At 41.4% G+C, this 12,830-nt stretch overlaps 1 long non-coding RNA gene across 1 annotated transcript; it reads left to right on the plus strand.

The window, feature by feature from the left end:
• Window positions 1-260: 260 nt before the first annotated feature.
• On the plus strand, window positions 261-6,159 carry LOC125010126. Its single transcript, XR_007113018.1, has 5 exons — window positions 261-1,625; window positions 2,357-2,451; window positions 2,559-3,159; window positions 3,528-3,676; window positions 6,115-6,159. It is a non-coding gene; the product is annotated as an uncharacterized LOC125010126 (long non-coding RNA).
• The last annotated feature ends 6,671 nt before the right edge of the window (window positions 6,160-12,830 follow it).

Genomic DNA, 12,830 nt, shown 5'->3' on the forward strand with positions numbered 1-12,830 from the left:
CAATCTTGGCCCTTTAATTCTAAACATGATTAACTATTCTGTCGGCACAGGTTCCTTTTCTAGGGAGGTGAACTTGGCCACTATCACTCTGCTTCTATTTGCAAAGCTCTTATGGGACAGCTTGTTCATCCAGATCAGACTGGATTTATTAAATCCCGTCTGTCATCAGACAATGTCCGTAGACTTCTGCATATCATTGATGCCACTGCTGACCTCTGTGCTCCATGTGCCGTTCTCTCCCTTGATGCAGAGAAAGCTTCTGACCGCCTTGAGAGGCATTTTTTATGGTCGGTTTTGCGGCACATGGGGATCAGAGATCACCGTATTGGCATGGTACAAACTTTATATTCCTCTCCAGTGGCAATGGTGATGACTGGTAGTTTATGCTCTCCTCCCTTTTCTGTTTTCCGCAGCTCTAGACAAGGGTGTATTCTTTCTCTGTTAATATTTGCTCTATCTCTAAAACCCTTGGCCCAGGCTGTACATCAGTCTTCCCACATTCCCATTTCTGTCCGTAATACGGATCATTTCATATCTCTTTATGCATATGATATTTTAGTTTTTCTGGTTGACGCCGTACATTCTGTTCCACATATTCTGTCTATTTTTAATAATTTTAGTGAAATATCTGGATACAAAATATTAATATATTTGGGCATCTCCATTTTCCTTTCATTGCAAGCTGGGCCGCCATGCCAAATACTTTCCATGTACGTATTTCAGTTATTAAGATGAATATTCTGCCTCGGGTTCATTTTTGTAGTGGTATGCTCCCTTTACCCCCTCCAACAGGTTACTGGGATAAATTGCACAAATTAGTTACATATATGTGGAAAGGTAAGCGTCCTCGCATTAAAATGTCTATTCTGCAAAAATCAAAATTCTCTGGACTAGGTCTTCCTAACTTTAAATTCTATTCATGGTCTTTCAGTCTTCATGTTTTAAATATTTGGCTTAACCCAGACGCTGAAGTGGCCTGGCGTCCTCTGGAGGAGAAGCTGGTGCGCCCTCATAGACTCCAGGATTCATTCCAATATTCCCCTTAAAATTTGTAGATCCAAATATGGCCCAATTATTTCTTACCTAATCATGATTTGGAGATCAGTAGAAAACCATGCAAATATCCATATGAAATATCATCTACATCTCCCTTTCTTTAATAATTTTGCACTCTGATATAATTTCTAACAACATATTGAGGACCTTTCTAGACCTGAATACAGTTTATAATATCCCTAGTACATCCTTCTTTTTTTATTTACAACTTGGCAGTGCTCTGCGAGCCTATGGGATCTCTTGGGGAGACGAGTTCAAGATCCATCCAATTCACAAAATCTGTTCCAATCAATCTGCCAAGGGTTTGGTCTCCAACCTGTATGCCTTTATGTGCAAAGCAGCAGAATCTCCTCCACTTATTAAAACCAATTGGAGTCACGACCTGTCTGTTTCTTCTTCAGCAGTAGATTGGAACATGGTGTGGTCCAATGTTCTTTCATCATCTAGAAATCCATGATACATTCTAACTTTTTCCACAGACTCTACTGCACTCCTCGGAAATTATTTCAGATGAAACATGCTCCAAATCCAGACTATCAACTCTGCTCCCTGAGAACCATAGGCACATGGTAAGAACCATGGTATGGAATTGTCCCCCAGTACTATCCTTTTGGAAAATTGTTGCAAGAAGACTGTCTGCTCTGCTGAACGTTTCAATCCCATGTTCTCCAGTCACTTTGTTGTTGAATGATTTTCCTGGTTTGAACTTGTCCGTTAGACAACGCCAGAGCCTTCTGCTTGGAATCACGGCAGCAAAAAAATCATTGCCCAGAGATGGAAAGCACCACACATTCTGTCCGATGACCAATGGGCATGTTCAGTAGTAGACTATACAGAGATTATATGTTTAGATGTCTTATATATTGAATTTACATTGGGTGTTTTTGTTGTTTATTAGTGGTTTTTCCATTGTTTCTTTTTTCATGTTGCTTGTTTGTATGTTTATTTGTCTGTTTTTACTGTCGTTATTTCCATAATATCTTTGTTATTTGTTGTTCTACTGGATCAATATGGGAAAGAAAATTAATGAAATACTTGATCACAAAAAAAAAAAAAATAGTTAGTGATTGTATTGGAGCTGTGTGGAGCAGACTGGATGCCTCCCTCTGTCTATTCAGGACTGTTGCTGTACTTTTGATTGGTCTGTCTCCAGCCAATGAGCTGCAGAGTCTCTATAAAACAGGAAGTTGTTTGCTGAGCTCTTCCCTGACTCTGAGCTCATTCATCTCTTGTTCCAGGTTGTCTGACCTCCATGATTGTTGCAAGTATGAGACATTTCTCCTCCGCTGACTTCTTGTAGGTTGTTCTTGTAGGTTTTCTATACAAGTCCCGTCCTGGGGAACTTCATTGTTCACAGGCCACTCCTGGTGACTCTGCTGCTTCCTCAGTGCTGAGGTAAGATATTGAAGACAGAGCTGAAGTTGATGAATATTCACACAGATAAACAAGATAAACAAGTGAACACAAAATGCAGTGTTAAAATGAAGGTTTTTATTATTCAGGGGAAACTAAATCCAGAGCTCCATGGCCCTGTGGTAAAGTGTTTGCTCTTCTCTGCTGTTAAAACATAACTTACCTGTGGTTCATCACCTGAGTCCAGTTCCTCCAGCCACACCCAGACCTGGTTACTGCCACACCTGTTCTCAGTCTAGAAACCACTTCAATAGGACCTGATCCTAGAGAGATCCTCCACAGCTGGACCTCAGCCCCAGATCCAGAGACATTCAGGAACATGAGAAAGAACGTCACTGAGATCTATGAGTCTGGAAAAGGTTCTAAAGCTCTGGGACTCCAGAGAACCACAGTGAGAGCCATTATCCACAAATGGAGGAAACATGGAACAGTGGAGAACCTTCCCAGGAGAGGCCGGCCCACCACAATGACCCCAAGAGCTCAGACACCACTGATCCAAGAGGGCACAAAAGGCCCACAACAAGACCCAGAGACCTGCAGCCTCACTGGGCTCAGTTAAGGTCAGAGTTCAGAAAGAGACTGGGCTAACATGGCCTCATGGCAGAGTTCAAGACCAGAACCACTGCTGAGCTAAAAGAACATGTGGACCACCCCCAAGACTTCAGGACAACACTCAATACTTTTTGGAAGGTGAGTGTCCCATTACTAACATCATAGCAGTAAAACCTGGTGGTGGTAATGTGGTGGTCTTGGGCTGCTGCTCCAGGACCTTGTGAGAAATGGAACCATGAATTCTGCTTGTAGCTAAAAACCCTGAAGGAGAATGTCCGGCCATCAACTGGTGACCTCAGGCTGAAGAGAACTTGGGTTCTGTAGCAAGACAATGATCCAGAACACACCAACAATAACACAATGAAAGAATAATAAAACCTTCATTTAAAAGCTGCATGTTATGTTTAAACGTGTCATCTTTGACTAATATTTAAATTAGTTTGATATGATGAGGACGAAGGGAGCAAACACCTTTTCACACCACTGTATGTGTTCCTCTGATCAAGGTGGGAGAGGACCGTGTACAGCACTGATGATATTGCGTCGTCCGTGGACCAGTTTGGCCTGTAGACAAACTGTAGAGGGTCATGTGGGGTGGGCAGGAAGGAGGACATGTGCTTTGACTGTCCTCTCAAAGCTCTTCATCATGGTGGAGGTGAGTGCTATAGGGTCAGAGTCATTTAGATGCTCACATTTGGCTTTTTTGGTGCGTGAATGATGGTTGTTTGCTTAAAACATGTGGAGACTACAGACTGGAGGAGGGAAAGGTTGGAAATGTCTAAGAAATCTGCCAGTTCATTTGTACAAGCTTTGAATCCAGGGAATGAGACGTTGTCTGGACCATTAGCTTTATGGGCATTCACCTTTATGAGGCTTTTACACACATCAGACAGGGTTACCTGGGATGGGCTGATGTACTGTTCCAGAAACACCTCCAGCTGAATGTTGTGCTCAAAGCGAGTGTAGAAGGAGTTCAACTCCTCTGGTAGAGAAACAGGAATCTCCCCCTTGTTGTAGCTCTTTCCTTGTAGTTTTAGCATCACGTCTTTATTTTGAGACATTTGTTCCAATTGTTCCACTTAAATATGTCCTTTGTCGTTCAGATATCTTTATTTTTTCCAGATACTCTCAACTACTGAATCTACATGAATAACATGGCCTGTAAAGGCCAATGTTCAATCATGTTAATGCAGACACATGCACTCCTTTTTGTTTTGGAAGTAAAATGATTGTGTCCATGGTGTTTAGAGTGTGAACCTTCAGTAGGTTTGTCGTTGATGTTTATTGTGTTTATTGGATCCCCATTAGCTGCAGCCATCAACAGCTAATCTTCCTGGGGTCCACACATAAAATAGACCAGTAAAAGACAAAACAGAAATAAAGTAAAACGATGACAACAACAAAACCACAACCTTTGGTGAAACTATTAACAGAGTTCACATTCTTTCATTCGACTAAACTCACTGTAAATGAAATAATGCTCATAAATGACAACAACAACCAACGACAACAGTTATTATTAACAATCACCATCATTACAGTAACGACAATTGAATACCAACACATATATCTATGTGTGTGTGCGCCTGTCTATGTATATGTGTCCAATCTATATCTCAGTTCCTTTGAGCTGCTTGTTGATTTGTCAGTTGGCTTTTTGAAGCCTGATTTAGTTTAGTTTAGATTTTCTTCAGTAATGTGTGTTGTCTGTGTATTCCATGCTACCACTGCTCTATACAACACTTGTTTTAACATTGATTCCTTTTTAGCTTCAGTCGATAGCAGCCTCTTGTGACATGTCTCGTTTGATGCATGTGCAACCGAGCTTAAAGTTAACTGGTTATATATACAGGTAGGATGTATTTCTTAAAGACTAGGAGTGATACTTTCAGCCTTTCAGTGACTTTTGTTGTGCATCTCATCTACATTTGACCTTATTGTAGACTTAAGGGCAACACGAGCTGCTCTGCTTTGAGCCAGCTGCAGTTTTCCCAAGTCCTTCATGTTTGCACCAAATCACTGAGCAGTAATCGAGTTGTGACAAGACTAGTGTCTCAACCACTGGTTTGACCAGTTCCATTGTCAAATACACAGAGCGTCTCCTTATGATTCATATATTCTTCCCCATCTTTGCAGCTACTTCATCTGTGTGCCTTGTCCATGACAGATTACTTTCTAAAATGACACCCCAGAGCTTTGTTTCTCCAACCTGCTCCACAGTAACATTGTTCATCATCACATTTAACTGGGCTTTACTGTTCAGTGAATGACTTGTCCCGAGGATCATGCTCTTTGCTTTATGTTTAAAACTAATTGGTTGCCAGTCACCCATTCTAGTGCTGCTGTTAGTTCTGTGTTAGGATATCACTGAATTCTTTTACTGTGGGTGTATGAACATATATTGTGTCATCAAAATACATGGACACTTTGCTTTCTCCAGCACCAGAGGAAAGTCATGTGTAAAGATGGAGGATGTTAACGGACCCAGTGAACTCCCTGTAGAAACCAGACACAACCTGTTTAGCTTCTTAGGAGCAGCCATGAAAACACTCTGAGATCTATTAACAAGATGACTATAACCCAACCATGCTGTTGCTGTTTGGATGAAGCCACAACACCTGAGTTTATTAATTAACAGTCCGTGGTTGATTACATCAAAGGCTGCACTGTAATCAAGTAGTACTGCTACAACTATATCTTTCCTGTCTATTTCTCTCAACCAGTCTTCTGTCATTTGTGTTAGTGCTGTAGATGTGGATTTGCTGCTCATGTGAATCCTCCCACAGTGTTTCATTAACAGCTGTAACCACAGTGACTCTGATAAAACAGGAATTAGCAGAATCCATCTGATATGAAGCTGTGGTTTGAATACCACTTCCCTCCTCTTTGAAGAGTAGTCACATATCTGGGTTCAGGTTTTTGTACAGCCTCTTCTACGCTTTGTATCACTGTGTTTCTAGAGCACAGTAGTAGAGAGCTGTGTCTGCCAGGGTTAGGTCTGTTATGGTCAGTTCAGTTGAGGTATCTGTTGTTTTTGATGTATAGCGATTATCAGGAATGTGTTCTCCTGTTCTCCCTTTAGCTCCTTTCCAGAGAATAAACTGAGGAGCCTGAAGGTCAGAATGATGTCTGTACCAGAAAAGAAGAATATTTGTTTCATCTGTCTGATATTTGCATGAGATTGTGACAGATTGTCCTTCTGTTCCACTGACTTCATCTCGTTCAGGAGAGATTGTGTCTCCAGCTGTTAGTCCTGGAAAAAGTAGAGAACATGAAGCCATTAGACTAACATTGTCCATGAGGCTGAGAGGAGAAGACAGTAGAAAATGTCTCCTATACAGTGTTACTCTGTGGACATTCACAACAAAATCAACTGTACAACTCTGTCAGTTCAATGTAGAAGATGATGAAAAGATGATTTTCATTGTATCAGAGCAAAAAAACAAGAAGAGTTGTGAAGTGCAGTCTGTATATCTGGTTAATGCAGCAGCTTCAACAAAACTTGAATCCCTGTTCTTCAACTCACCTATAATGTGAGATAGAAGCAAAAAGAGGTAAAGCAACATGTCTTTGGAGTTATTAAAGCCAGACAGACAGCACATCAACAATGTTCTTCCACCAGAGTAGATTGAGGAACAAATAATGTCATTGGATGAGCTGATGATGTTGAGTGGGCAGGACCAGTTACAGCTTGACTTCAACTCAACCAATCAAATTCTTCTCTGCTTCAACAGCAGCTCTGTCTCAGATGTCAACTGCTTCATTTCTCTGTTGTCTTTGTCCTCAGTCCAATGAGTCAGAAATCAGTGGTTGAACAGAGTGTGGCTCCCGTGGAGTGTGGATGTTGTGGAGTATTGTGTTGTCTTTGCTCCAAAGGTTTTTGTTCAGAGTTTTGGTGTTTCCTGTCACTGTGGGCCTCAGAGCACAGTAGTACACAGCAGAGTCTGTCACTGCAGCAGAGGAGATCTCCAAGTCAACTCCATTTCTCTCCTGGTTCAGTTTAGCAGTCAGTCCAGGGTGTGGAGGTTTTGCTGTCACCACGTTGGGATCTTTTGTATCAGTGATCAATATAAGGAACTGAGGAGCTGATCCAGGATCCTGTCGATACCACTGCAGATCCCGAGCTTTAACTGAATAGTTACAGGACAGAGTAACACTACTGCCCTCTGATGAAAACACTTCAGCTCTGATGGCAGTAATATCATCTTCCAAGCTGTGACCTAGAGATGAAACAACATGTTATATCTACAGTCCTGTTCCACAGTCACATGTCCATCCTTTGAAAGACTCAGTGATGCTGCTAACAGTGTCGTCAGCAGTTCTTATTGATGAACTTGTCACATCTTTGTAATGTAGAATGTGTCAAATGTTCAACATTGAACTCCAGCTCCAAGAAAATCCAAAGTGAACGAGTAATGCTTTGAAAGTGTCTTTGTGTTCCAGGTGTTCTTGTCAGAAACATACGTACCTACGAGAGCTGAACAGACCAGAATCACAGCCAGTTTTTCCATGTTGACGGACGTGAACTGTTGGAACTGATGTTCAGTGTCAGTTAGTTGTGAGTGGTTGTGTGAGTTGTGTTTGGTCTGATGTTCACAGCTGCAGTCAGTCAGTCAGTCAGTCAGTAGGAGGAGACTAGTTCATTGAGCTCAGCACAGCTCTAAAGAGTGGTGAACTGACTTAGTGGAGCTTTAGTATCAGCTCCAACCAGGACATACAGCCTCACTCTAACACTGCCTACAGTCATTAAGCTACTTCATAGGACCCACATATCCAAGGTTAAATAGTCTAGCATCCACCCTGGAGACTTGCACACAACAAGTAAGGTCCTACATTTCATTTTAGACTGAACAGAACCAAGTGGAAAGATGTAATATCTGGAGTATTGTGTTCTCTCTTCTTGTTGTTGTAGCAGCAGCATTTTGAATCAGTGCCAGTTCTCTTATTGTCTGATTCTGGATGCCAGTAAGGAGTTCATTACAGTGGTCCAAGCAGCAAGAAAGAACAACACAAAGGAGATTTTCTAAACCTTGTTTGGACAGAAACGTTCTCATTTTAGTATTTTTCTAAGTTTCCATGATGATGAGTTTAATTCAGTTGTGATGTGAACACTGACACTTAGAACCTGGAGCTCTATGTTAGATAGAGCTGCATTCAACACCACTGATTACAATGTTTAACTACTATCAGAGAGTAGAGAAGACACATTTACACAATAACACAACATTTCATCCTCACACTGACTAGTGTCTTTTAACGTTTCTATGGTTTATGGAAGTTTCTCTCACCACCTTTAGACACATGGTTCTGACCATGTGTCCATTTAACATAATTCAATTCAATTCAATTTAGTTTTATTTATATAGCGCCAATAACAATACAAATCGTCTCAAGACGCTTCACAAAAACCAGCCTGAAACCTCCAGAGCAGCCTGAGGGAAAAACTCCCTTTTAACAGGAAGAAACCTGGAGCAGAACCAGCTCATATGGAGAAAACATCTGCTGAAGACCAGCCGGGTAGAACCAGAGAAGATAGAGAGAAGAAGAACAGGAGAAACAAGATAAACTAACTTCTGTCATAGATACAAGCATCAAGCTGAAGGAAACATGTAGGATCTAGTAATATAACACATAGCTGATGATCTGTGACAGTCTGTGAGTATAACAGGAATCATGGGCAGGTTGGTGAATAGTTCATCTAGGTAGGAGTGGACAACTGAATGGTTCTATGAGGTCTTTCATATATGATGGAGCTAGGCCTTTCAGGGTCTTGTATGTAAGGAGGAGGATTTTAAATTAAATTCTAGATTTTAAAGGGAGCCAATGAAGAGAAGCTAATACTGGAGTAATATGATCTCTCTTGCTAATTCCTGTCAGTGCTCTTGCTGCAGCGTTTTGAATCAGTTGGAGGCTTTTTAAAGAGTATTTGGAGCCAGACAGTAACGAGTTACAATAATCCAGCCTGGAAGACACAAATGCATAAACTAGTTTTTCTGCATCACTCTGAGAAAGGATGTTCCTAATGTTGATGTTATTACGAAGGTGAAAGAAAGCAGTCCTGGTCACCTGCTTTATGTGAGAATTAAAGGACATATCCTGGTGAAATATAACACCAAGGTTTTTCACAGTAGTACTGGAGGCCAAGGTAACGCCATCCAACAAAAGCAGGTGATTAGATAATGAATCTCTGACATGTTTAGTTTAGTGAAGATGTTGATGTTCTATCAGCTCTACAATGAATCTAGAGCAGACTGTATCCTAACCAACCATAGAAGTTGAAGAGAGTGTGGCTTCCTCTAGTGGATGTTGTGGAGTATTGTGTTGTCTTTGCTCCAAAGGTTTTTGTTCAGAGTTTTGGTGTTTCCTGTCACTGTGGGCCTCAGAGCACAGTAGTACACAGCAGAGTCAGACACACGAAGCTTCTGGATCTTCAGAGGAGCTGATTTGTCTTTGAGCTCAGCATCAAATCTGTCTTCAGGGAAATCTGGAGCATTGTCGTCTACTGCATAGTTACTACGGCGCAAAATGTACTTTGGAAAACTATCAACTTCTTGTTTGTACCAGAACAATCTTGGATTTGTGTCACTGGTTTCAAAAGTACAGTTGAGTGTGAGAGTGTCTCCTTCAGTAGCAATGACATCTCCTGGTGTCTGCATCACTTTGTCTTCTCCTTTACACTCTGGGGAAGAACAGAACATGCAGAGGAAGAGATGAATCAATAAAGATGATTGATTCAAGGACAACAATCAGCAGCTTTAAATGTGTTCAAGTGTGTGAAGAGGAAACATGTTGAGCTTTCTATCTTACCAAAGAAAAGAGCAGCAAGAATAATCCACAGCCAATGTTCCATCTGTACAACAAGGTTTAAATCAACAGGAGAAACTAGCTGATGTTCAACATTCAGTCTGACAATTGTTCTCTTCACAGCAGCAGTTATTATTGACACAATGGTTGAACCCAGTGCACAAGTAGTGCACCGCCTACTTGATAATGTCGCCCTCTAGTGGAGATAAAAAGACGTTTTATTGTTCATGTGTCTTTGTGTCTTATTTGAAAGTTGTTTGTTCAGTGTGCTGTTCTTGCTGGAAGTGTGTTGTGTGTGTTGGTTGTCTGGGGGTTAGTGAGTCTTGGGAGCAGGCAGCATGTTCAGAGTTGTGATGACCTGAGGGAGGAAGCTTTCTGAGTCTGAGGGTTCTGGCCTGGATGCTCAGGAAACTTTCACCTGATTGCAGTGGGTAGAAAAGGCAGTGGAGAGGGTGGGAGATAAAATGATGGAGGCTTTCCTGATCCACCTCAACCTGCACATGTTGAGGAAAGATGGAGAGAGTCTTCTGACTGAGTCACATGTGTGTGCTTCCTCCCTGCCTGCAGGGGGTGCTGTGTTTCATTCATTCAGTCATCATCCCAATAAGAAGGCCTGGGAAGGATGCAAACATCCCTAGTGATTACAGGCCCATAGCATCGACATGTCAAATGGGGAAGCTGATGAGAGGATGATTAATGACAGACTTGTACTCTGGCTGGAAACCAGAGGTTTGTTGCTGAACTACCAAAGTGGTTCTAGGAAAGGTAGAGGAACAGTGGAGCCAGCAGTTCTCACTGAAGCCTCTGTTAGAAAGGCACAGGTAAACAAGGAGTCAGTCATTGCTGTATTTGATACTGAAAAGGCCTATGATGTGGTTTGGAGGCAGAACCTTCTTATGAAGCTTCATCAGGTGGGAGTTAAAGGTAGAATGCTTCAATGGATGAAGAACTTTCTCTCTGGTAGGAAAATAGTGGTAAGAGTTAAAGAAGCGTTCAGCAATGAACATACAGGACAGTATTATCAGCCCAGTGTTGTTGTTGGTCCTGATTAATGAGGTTTTTAAGAATCTGGAAGGATCCACGGAGGTAGCTCTGTTTGCAGATGATGGAGCTATGTGGAAAAGGAGGAGGAACCTCAACTATATGGTAAGTAAAATGTAGCAAGCAGTGAATGAAGTTAAAAGATGGTCTCTAGAGTGGGCTTTTAGACTGGCTATTATTTTTCTGTGAGAGAAATATTCCCCAAGACCTAAAGATTTCAGTTTCTGATAAAGAGCTGGAAAGAGTTGATCATTTAAATACCTTGGTTTGTGGTTTGATAAAAGATTAACTTGCTCAGTTCATATCAGTAGAATAATAGACAAATGCAAGAAAGTGCTGAATGTGATGAGATGTTTACAAGGGCTGGACTGGGGAGCAAATAGACCTGTGATGAGATAAGTCCATGTTAATGTCATTAGATCAATACCAGACTATGAGTGGATCATTTATAGATGTGCAGTAAAAGCTAATTTAAAGGGGTCAGATGTAATCCAGAGTAAAGCTGTGAGATGGGGTTGTGGGCCTTTGAAAGCTGCTCCAGCTGCAGCACTCCAAGTGGAGCTGGGGGAGATGCCTCTGCATATGAGAAGAGATCAGTTTATTGGGCCAACCTTAGAGGTCAGAAGGATGAGAAGAGCAGCAGATCTGTTCTTGTGCATTGACAGGACAAAGAGAGAGCTCAACTTAAAGCTTTGGTTGGAGCATAGAACAGGAAGCCAGAGAGATGGGCCTTCAGGAGCTTCATGTGAGTCCAACAGTGTGTTTCCCAGCAGTTCCTTTGATGTTGCTTTACAACTGCTAGAGTTAGAAGGGAGAGATGTTACTGTCATGCAGTAGAGAACCAGATCAGATTATCATACGGAGAAAGAGTTGTTGTTTTTACGGATGCATCTAAGACAGAAACCAGTAGAGTGGGCGCTGCATTTACAATCCCCGGTCTTAGGATTTCTATAGGAGAGAGACTGAATAACCTCTTTAGTTTAGTGTGGCTTTATTTCAGTCAAGTACACACATCAACACAACATTATGTACGCATGTAAATAAAAAAAGCAGATTTTTATTCACTTCATACATCATCTGATCAGTTTTATAGTTGAGAGGATCACTGAATTTTAAGGTCTGTGAGTTTATAGATGATTTGTTTGTTGGGTCTTGATAATCAGCTCTGTGATTATTCTTAGTGCTCTCTTTTGTATTATGAAAACTGGTTTTGTAATAGTTTTATACGTACGTCCCCAGACCCCCAAAGGTTCAGTACAATACTTGTAGTGAATATTAGTGATGATGTGTTTAGTTTCATTTGATATTGCAGTAGATTGTATACGGCCATTGTGATAGCTCTATCCTGGGTTGAGTGTCATAGACCTGAGAGTGAGGTTTTAATGCTTCAGACTCATCATGGGCATTAATAAGCACTCTAAATGTCATGTCTCAGTCTAGGCTGGATATTGTTTTAGAAATAGTCCAGGGGACAGACAGATTGCAGCACTCCAACATCAGTAATGTCTTTCTAGGAGTTCAAGGGAATGAGTTGGCAGAAGAGCTGGTCCACAAAGCTGGTGAAGTTCCTCAGGTCGCTATGGGCCACATCTACTAAAGGTTTGTGTGTCCAAAAAAAACAACGTACAAACTGATTTACTAACAGTGGACGCTAAGGGTTGTGTCTTTCAAAGGTGCAATACAGCACATCAGCATCCAGTTAGCATCCAGCTAGCACATTGGCCTCAAGGAATATACAGTATTGGGTGTTTACACACAATTATATGTGTACTGGGCGGAGAAAATGTGATCACACAAAGTGATTTATCAAACCTGAAAGTAATGTTGCTCATAGAAACTGTGTCTATATTTAACACGTCTCAAAAGGACATGCAGACGGTTTGTCCTATGTGTAGCTGTGCACATACTGTAGCTGCTGTTATTGTAGAGGAGGAATTCAAACATCTTACACATTCTTTTTTTAG

Source organism: Mugil cephalus, chromosome 7 (genome assembly GCF_022458985.1).
Source record: "Mugil cephalus isolate CIBA_MC_2020 chromosome 7, CIBA_Mcephalus_1.1, whole genome shotgun sequence".
In the NCBI taxonomy this organism is placed as follows: Eukaryota; Metazoa; Chordata; class Actinopteri; order Mugiliformes; family Mugilidae; genus Mugil; species Mugil cephalus.